Genomic DNA, 9887 nt, shown 5'->3' on the forward strand with positions numbered 1-9887 from the left:
AACAAAGAAAACAATACATAGTATACAAATTACTTTGTTAATGAACAAAATTGTTTTCTGAAATTGGTTTAATTGCATAAAAATGTATTCGTGGATAAAGTGTTTTAATTTTAGCTCAGTTAGCGACATCTGTTAGTGATGCTGGCATTAGCTTCGCCAGAGACTGAGTGGAACATTCTACTATCTCGTATGCTGAGTAAAGCTTTAAACTGTAAAAGTTATTATTGTCTGTTGGGGTAACAACATGACCTTATATACATGTATGGCCCAGAAAATACACATAAAGGGCAGCAAAAGTTAGTTTTTCGGTTGTCCAAAAACACTAACATTTTAGTAGCTCTTCTTGTTATTATTGATGAAGTCACAGTTAAATAAATGAATATTTCTGAACTCTGTGAATCTAAATATTGATTAGTATACACTGATAATAATATCGGAGCGAATTTTCAATACCGGAAGGATCTCCAAATTTTTTCATATTCGTTATACTAAGTAATGTTGGCCTCGTAATCACGAATCTGAAGTTAAACTGTGGGGGTCACATCTGGAAATTGAAAAATAAGCCGAATGAAGTGGTTTTCGGTTATGATTTTTTGGAGCTATATGTGCATTGCTTTACGAACTAAATTTTAACTATGCTTGCCTAACCTAACCTAACCTAACCTTACCGAAAATGGTTCCTGGGGACATCAGAGAATGGTTTGCGGGCCAATTGCGAGCACATACATTAACGAAATGTTAGTTTTGTAGCACTAGAGCGGCAAGCAATGTTTTCTCCCTCACGCAAGACGCCATTTTCCTCAACTGAACGCTCGAGAACGTCACTTGTCATATGGTTCCCATGTTTGTGTATGGAGAATGATCGCGGTAATTAAGAACGTTATTTTACAACTTGTACACGTGCATGTACAATTTCTACACGTCACCCCCAAATGATACGTCATCAAGACTCGATATTTCGTGAGTATAAGAAGTAGGAAAGAAATTGGAGATCCTTCCGGTATTGTAAATTCTTACCATAATGTCCATAATTTAGTTGGTAGGGCGTCTGACTGGTCCCACGTGCGAATGGGTCTTATACATAAGCGGTCAGAGCGTGGTGCTGATTACATCACTTCCAAAGGTTGCCTAGAATGATAATGTGTGGGGTCCTATCTTCACATTTTAAGAAAACGTAATTTAATTTACTCTATACTTTCACGTAGGTACATATGTGTTAAATATTACACTGCATAAGCAACATAAACAATGCAAAATACAGTGCAGAATATAAAAACATAATTTTGTAGCTGAATTTTAGGCTACCAGGGATATAAAAATACAGGACTCCCGATCGCCTGAAATTTTTAACCTTGCGCCTGAATTTTTTAATTCAATTCTAAAAAACTATACTTCTTAATATTTCGAGTATGATTACGGACATTTCCAACGAGTGTAGTATGTTTATTTTTTTAAAGTTTGTGTATTTTCTCTGTCGCGCATATCATTAAAACAGAATAATAAATATTCCGTTATACATTTTGGCAACAATTGCATCTCCGAACAACGGATTTCTTCATTTTTACACAAGAAAGTACTTACTGAAATGAGTTTTTCTAGCATTTAGATAGTTCCTGGATGTATTTTCTTTGTGCTTGAGCGGGAATTCATGTGTTTTTCACGAAAAATACATTTCCTTCCTCTACGAGAGCCGGATGTTGCGCACGTTTGATGACGTAACTTCCTGTCAGTGTTTCCAACCATGCCGTTGTTTTGCAAGAACATGAAAAAACTAAATATGTATTCCTGATATTACGAAGACCCAAAAATGTTAACTACGTTTGCCTAACCTTACCGAGAATGGTTTGTGTGGCTATGCGTGAATGGTGTGTGGGGCATTTGTCGGTTAAGAGGGTTGGAAATACTGTATACCCACTGATCCACAACGCTGTGCCCGCCATATTGTGTGTTACAGAAGCGAAAAAAGGACGAACAAAATTACTGTTATGGACATTATTTTCGTGTGAAAAGCAAAATGACACACTACACAATGTTCCGCAATGCACAATCGGTAAGTACGAATGTAAAAAAATGACGAAACGAGTGAGAGGTGTTGTTCGGAGATGCAATTGGTACCTAAATTTATGCACCGTTGCTAGTCGAATTTTATAATCTGAGTCAGCCGTATATTAGAATGTATTGCATAGTTATTCATGCTGTTACCAGTTGAGCCTTCTGTAGGAAGGTTACCATAGGCATAACTTGGCGGGGGCAAGGGAGGCACTTGCCCCTTCACAAATTTTCAGGTTACTAAATTTAATAATTAAGGATATGTTTCTTAATCTCCCGGGACCTGAATAGCAAAGTATTGAAGAGTATATTTTATGATTGCGCAAATGTATGTTATTTAGCAAAATAGTTCTGGACATTTTTGGGGATGGAAAACTTGTCGATCCTGTCTTGTCCCCAAGTTACGCCCATGAAGGCTACCCCAGTGCTAAAATTAATTACTTGTAATTAGGGTGCATAAAAATCTTCATTTTTGATGATTTTTTTTATTTAAATCTATTTTTTTAAGAAAAAAACATGCTTAAAATTGCTTGTGTGTTTTTTGGCACAATACATATAGATATACCGTGCGTCCATTTCGATCTGCAGCCGAGAGATCGGGAGAAGCGTGGCGGGCGGCGCTGGCGGAGATGCCGACATTTGCGGCCTGTAATGCTCGCTTATTTTTACGGACATATCCAGACATTTATATAAATATTGCAAAACGAGCACTAACCTGGGTTATAATTCATCATCTGTAATTCATCCAAGTTCTGCAATTATATACACAAAAAAATACGCTTTAGAAGTGACGATAAGAGTCACAGATAATAAAACATTTTAATCATAGTTTTGACCAGCAACGTCCTGCTTAAGTTTATATCCTTGAAAGAGTTTTGTGTCGATGGGGATCGTTTGGAGGTTTCGAATGTGCAACACTGTATCAAGATTACGCTGCCGACGAAACCATTAAAAGTCAATGGTTTTCGTGAGCTTTCTCGATGAACTCGATGAAATTGGGGCAGCGTTAGAAAGTTATCCAAACAAACCTCTACGCCGTGTTTCACAGGAGATGGGAGTGTCAAAATCATCAGCACATACAGCCACTAAGCTACTAAAATTAAAACCATACTCTTATAGCACAGGTTAGTGCTCGTTTTGCAATATTTATATAAATGTCTGCATATGTCCATAAAAATAAGCGCGCATCTCAGGCCGCAAATGTCGGCATCTCCGCCAGCGCCGCCCGCCACGCTTCTCCCGATCTCTCGGCTGCAGATCGAAATGGACGCACGGTATGTTTGGTAAGAATTTACAATACCGGACCCTTCCGTAATTTCTATCCTAGTTCTTATACTCACGAAATACGTAGTCCCGATGAAGTACCTGAGGTTAATATGTGGGGGTGACTTGTTCAAATTGTTAATTGAAGTGTAGAAGTTATAAAATAAGCTTTTCAATTACCGCGATCGTTCTCCGTATACAAGCATGGAAACTATGTTTTTTCAACTTAGCGTTCACTTGTTCAGTAATCTGCGTGGTGTGAGGAAGATGGCAACTTTGAAGGTAGGAAATAAAGTTCTTTCTTTCTTTTTAGTAACTTTTAGTTGGGTACATATTAATAATACAGGGCATTCGTTCATATTTCGCATAGTCAATAATTTAGGACACTTGATCACGATTGTGTAGTTAAAATTTGTTGCTCAAGTTGTACGAAACTGACATTTTTTTACGGTGCCCCACAAACCATTCACGGTAAGGTTAGGTTAGGCAACAGTTAAAATTTCGTTCTAAAACGTAAAATATTGAAATAACCATTGTTTTCGTGGAGAAATCCAGGGTTTCTGTTCCGATCGCGGACCACTCAATTTAGCTTATTTTGCAATTTCTACAATTGCCCCCAAATTTTAACTTCAAATTCGTGATTAGGAGGCCTCAATTAGTGAGTATGCGAAATATTACAAAACATTGGGGAGGGATGCGGTATTGTAAATTCGCTCCATATGTTTTTTTTATAGAAAGGCTTTTTCCAGTAAACAGTTTGATTAAAAGCAAATAAAAAAAATATATGTAAAAATATATTTTTCTGTTTCTGATACTACATACATGGACCTACTATGGACATGTCTGTTGAGTGTTTTAACGAAACTATAATAATTTCAGTAACTTTTCTTCCAGTGAAAATAAAACATTCTGGATGCTCTATAATTGTAACTTAAAATATTTTTAATAATCTTTGCAGATGAAGTTTGGCAATTTTTTGAATGATAGTTTGCAAGATATCAGCTCTCATGCTTATTTGAGTTTAATGATAATGACACTATTTATGTATTGACATGATTAGTATTTGTATATTTTTCTACGCAAAATATTTGCTATTCTTGCCTATAAAAATTCTTGAATTTTATATCAACATAAATTTAAGTGTGTTTGCAGTTTACATGTTACATTGCCTTTCCTACCACATCAGTACATATATACGCGTATTTTGTTTCCTTTATTTTCCTTTCTTAGAACTTAATAAACACCATTGAATCATTACGATATTAATGTAATGGAAATACCAACCTCCAGTCGGTGATGTGCTGTAGACTATAAGTTTACGTCTACATGCGTTATCTACACGTAATCTACGCGTAGATTACATTGGGTTGTAGTTTACATAGACTACGTAGACAATCTAAAGTGCATTAAAATTAATTTTCAAGGCTTTCATGAAAAGAAAGTGACATTTTCAACTATATTGGTTCGTAACGAACTGAAAAGAATCCTATTTACAACAAAATTTCTCTTCTCTTCTCTTCTATTCAACTGTGGAAGAAGATAAATAGTATGCAAAAGAAACAACAGATGGCAGTCGTGAGGCAAAATTAGTCTTTTTCCCATAAAACACTAGAATATTTCCTATCTTAGGATTTTTCCTAGGTGAGAAATTGTTCGAATTTGGAAGAAAGAGTATGAAAAGTTCTCTTCACACATCAGCAACTGATACGCAGTATAATTTTCTTTTAATTCCACGCCGCCCTTTGCTAAGTTATCACCTTTCGCCATGTTGTTTACATAGATTACGTAATCTACGTGTATAAAATAGTCTACGTGTAGAATGTAGACTATCGTTGTTTACGCGTAGACGCACATCACTGACTCCAGTCCAAAAACTGAAAAGCTTTCTTAATAAAAATGCAGATGATATCACAAAAGACTTATACTTGTAGTTAATAGGATATGCCTCTTTTTCATTAAAAACAATACGGCAGGTGGTTAGAAACAATATTTTTCAAGATGGTCGCAATGCACATGGCATGATATGTTGATTGCACATTTTAACGATTCATGAACTCACTGTAAGTGACAAGAATGAACTAATATGATAGTACGGTAAGATTAACACGCCCTAGAAGAACAAATTGGTGTATTTCACTATGTTATTGTGTTGTATGTAAACTCAGATATGCGCGTCTTTTAATACGTAAACAAAGTGGTAAATCCGTCACAATTTTTCAGTTTTTTTTTGGCATAAAAACGTAGGTTGTTGATACACGAAAGTAAAACTTTTCCTGCAAAAGGTATATTTTGGTGCTACTCACATGTGTAACGCTTACATGTCCAACAATGTTCATAGAATGGATGTACGGAATTACCAGCTGTGTGTGATGGAATTACTAGTGATATCTGGGAATTACTCCAAGTGGTATTTGTGAGCTATTATAATGTTAGCTTATTATCTGCATATTGCTAACTCATTTTCAGTTTAATCTGTAACGTTTCTGGCTACGACACCAGATTAATATCAATGCAGAAGTAGGCAGAAAAGCAAGAAAATGTTTATGATCAAATGAAAGGGAAGGATCTTGAATGCAAGCGACTGAAGAGGCAGCAGATACATTCACGACAAGTGATAAGGTTAAGGTAATATAACCGAATGGCAGTAAGGTGCTATGGACACTCCAAGCAGAAATTTGTTCAGTAGAGGAAAGTTACCCAAACCGACATACCATTGTGTATTTTACCCTTAACTCTGAGTAGAGGGCGAATATTTGGAAGTGGAATACATCAATATATACTTCAATTCCATGACCAAGTGTAACAGCGTCTATTACGGCAACATTCTATTTCACAAAATAGTTTTTCCACAAGAGGTACAATTATGCCATCTGAGGAAATGGTTTCCTAAACCGACAAACCTGTTTAAATAAGGAATTACGTTACAAAGCAACACAAACAAATGTATGTAATAATAATTTATTTGAATGGGTTCTATTAGAGAATAAATTTAATAAACATAAAAGAAAATGTAATTTCATTGGACTATTTACTCCTCAAAGACAACACAAGCCTGTACATTGAACATGAGCCCAAATATTGCGAATGATACACATTCACCATTGGCATCTCCAGAATACAGAATAAAGTCTATAAAATTAGTGTTGCCCACGGGACGAGACGGGACAGGCTTTTAAAAATTCGAGACGAGACGAGATTGACCATGTGTCATAAGACAAGCGAATATTTTCGAGACGGGACAGCTATTCCACGAGACTACACGAGACGAGACAGGCCAAAATCTCGTCTCGTGGGCAACACTATATAAAATACATTCAGCATCTATGGCATCTGGCGCAACGCATTAGGGAAACACAATTATTGACGTAGGCCGGTTTAGGAAACGACCCCATCAATAATAATAACCTAAGGAATCTACAATCTTTACAGCTTCGTTATTCTATCTACAATAACGTGATAAAACTCTAAAATTTTAATCAAAATTCTAGTATGAATATTATAGTGCTATGCACAGACAAACAAAAGTATTGAAATCACCCAAGAACAAAAATCTCTCCCTGCACAAGAAAACAGACACCAACGCTCGTTTCGCTGGTCGCACGCTATCTTTGGAGCCTAAAAAGAACAAAGTTACCCTGTTCCTTTAAAGTGGCAACACTTCTCGGCTGTAAAATTGGGGTGTGTCGGTTTAGGAGCCTTATGTCAATTATGGTGACATTCCTTTATAGTTCAGGCTAAAAGTGCATTCCAATAAATAGCAATTTTATGTTAATAATCAGAAGAAGAAAAAGGAGACTAAAGTCAAAAAAGTATTTTTTTAATAATTCTTTGATTTTTTAACAGCTTCCTACCCGAAACACACATCTCTCTCTCCTCCCTTACCCCTTCCAAAAATGTATCACTCAGCAGTGAAAAGGAAGGGCAATGCTAGAAGTGCGCAAGAAAATGAAAAAGGTATTGGTTGAGGCACAGGCTAACAAGCATCTGACTGATGAAAGATACATTTTTACGGGGGAAGAAGATCCCCCTCCTGCGTACGCCAGTGGGAAGAAACAATTGAATATGTAAGAAGTCCAACAAACAGATTCGCAACTGGTTCCGATTTCAGCCAAAGGAATTCTACGAGCAGGATATTAACAGCCTGGTGAAACAGTTGGACAAGTGCTTGTGTGACTTTGGAGATTACAATTCGAATAAACCTTGTTGATTTCATTCTGTGGTCCCTGTTTCGTTTTCATTTATTCCACCCTCATATATTCTGGTAACACACTGCTGGAATTTTATGTTTCCGAAGTAGTAGTAATAGTACGTATTTAAGGCGAAGAGATACAGTTACGCACCATGCGTGCATTTATTTGAATATCGTCAGAATGAGCAATGCTACTGTTCATCTAGAAGCAAGTAGAACATCAGCTGGATAACTCAAGACCCGACCGCATTGAGGATGACAACGGAACAGCTCGAATAAGGTAAGTAGCTTATTCACTCTTCATTTTTTATTTTCATGTGTTACTTATCTTCTCCAACGCTCCTACATATTTATGTATTTATTTGCAGTATGTAGCAATTATGTTGAATCTCCTTGAAGCAGTCTTCAGAACCTTACTTTTTGAAGTAACAGAGTTAGTTACTTCACACGAAAAAGTAACAGCCGGTCTCCGTAGAGGAGTGGTAAGTGTAACGCGCTACGAACCCAGATGATGTCGTCCTAATTGCGAACAGTCCTAATTGCGAACACTTGGTGCCTGAACAGGAATATACTGAAAGGACTATGTCCTAATTGCGAACACTTGGTGCCTGAACAGAAATATACTGAAAGGACTATGTCCTAATTGCGAAGACTTGGTGCCTGAACAGGAATATACTGAAAGGACTATGTCCAAATTGCGAACACTTGGTGCCTGAACAGGAATATACTGAAAGGACTATGTCCTAATTGCGAACATTTGGTGCATGAACAGGAATATACTGAAAGGACTATGTCCTAATTGCGAACACTTGGTGCCTGAATAGGAATAACTGAAAGGACTATGTCCTAATTGCGAACACTTGGTGCCTGAACAGGAATATACTGAAAGGACTATGTCCTAATTGCGAACACTTGGTGCCTGAACAGGAATATACTGAAAGGACTTTGTCCTAATTGCGAACACTTGGTGCATGAACAGGAATATAATGAAAGGACTATGTCCTAATTGCGAACACTTGGTGCCTGAACAGGAATATACTGAAAGGACTATGTCCTAATTGCGAACACTTGGTGCCTGAACTGGAATATACTGAAAGGACTACGACCTAATTGCGAACACTTGGTGCCTGAACAGGAATATACTGAAAGGACTATGTCCTAATTGCGAACACTTGGTGCCTGAACAGTAATATACTGAAAGGACTATGTCCTAATTGCGAACACTTGGTGCATGAACAGGAATATACTGAAAGCACTATGTCCTAATCGCGAACACATTTTTCTGCCTTCGGACCTACAACTTTCTCTTACATTCCCGAGTCTATTTAACATTTTTTTTTAGAAGGGACTCAGTTCCAGACTTGAGACTGGTCAGTGTTTTGTTGGATCATAGAAAATTCGACTTGATTAAAGTATCGTCAAAGTATATATAATTTAATAATACAAGTGTGGCCTATTTTTTTGTAGGAATACGTACTGTACACTTCTTAACTAAAAAGAGCCTCGTCATTTAATAATACAATTATTAACTTTATCTAAATTTCTAATTCAAATTTCAAAGCATACGGCACTGTTGTTAAACATTTAGGAATACCTCCAATCTCCTTACACTTGCTAGTGATCCTCGCAAAAAAATAAAATAATAATAATAATAATTTCTTCCGTTTTACATCTTCTAGGATCATTTCCACCCTATGAATCATGCCATTAGACTTTTCTGCCTTAGCCTTTAAGCTTTATATAAGGTCTTCCACTCTTGGATGTGAACTACCTAGCTCACTGTTGATTTTTCTGTTCCATCCCTTCACTACATTATTTGTCGTGTGCTTCCTGTTGAAGCATTTCCACATCACTTTAGGCACCAAGGGGGTTTTCGAGTCATCAACACACGAATGAAAGTCAGATTACGTGGACAGACTGAAAGGGTGAAATTACCTCTGAGGGATTTACAAAGCAGAAGACCATGATAAGTCAATCAGGTTGGCTATTGTTGCTAGTGAAACCAGTTGTCTCTCTGCCTCACTACCTTCTCTGCTTTTGAAAACAGGGTTTTGAGTTTCATGTGTTCGCAATTAGGACATGAAATTATTTCTCACTTTTGTGTGTTCGCAATTAGGACGATTTAGGCATTGTTCGCAATTAGGACACAACCAACCAGAGGACCCAGGTTCGAACACTGCTTAAGGCATATACCATTGTGTTTGTTCCACCGTAGCAGTTCATCATTCAATATAATGATTATATATCGCCGACTGAATACTGCTTTGTCGTATCTCTACCTTTCGCCAGAGATGAGTTGACGAATTTATCTTATTCCTTACAGGTTAATACGTCACGTTTCGAAGAAGCGACGTATCTTGCTGTCAAGTGGTGTGTATTATTAACA

The sequence above is a fragment of the Lepisma saccharinum genome, chromosome 28, assembly GCF_977018435.1.
Source record: "Lepisma saccharinum chromosome 28, izLepSacc3.1, whole genome shotgun sequence".
Taxonomy (NCBI): Eukaryota; Metazoa; Arthropoda; class Insecta; order Zygentoma; family Lepismatidae; genus Lepisma; species Lepisma saccharinum.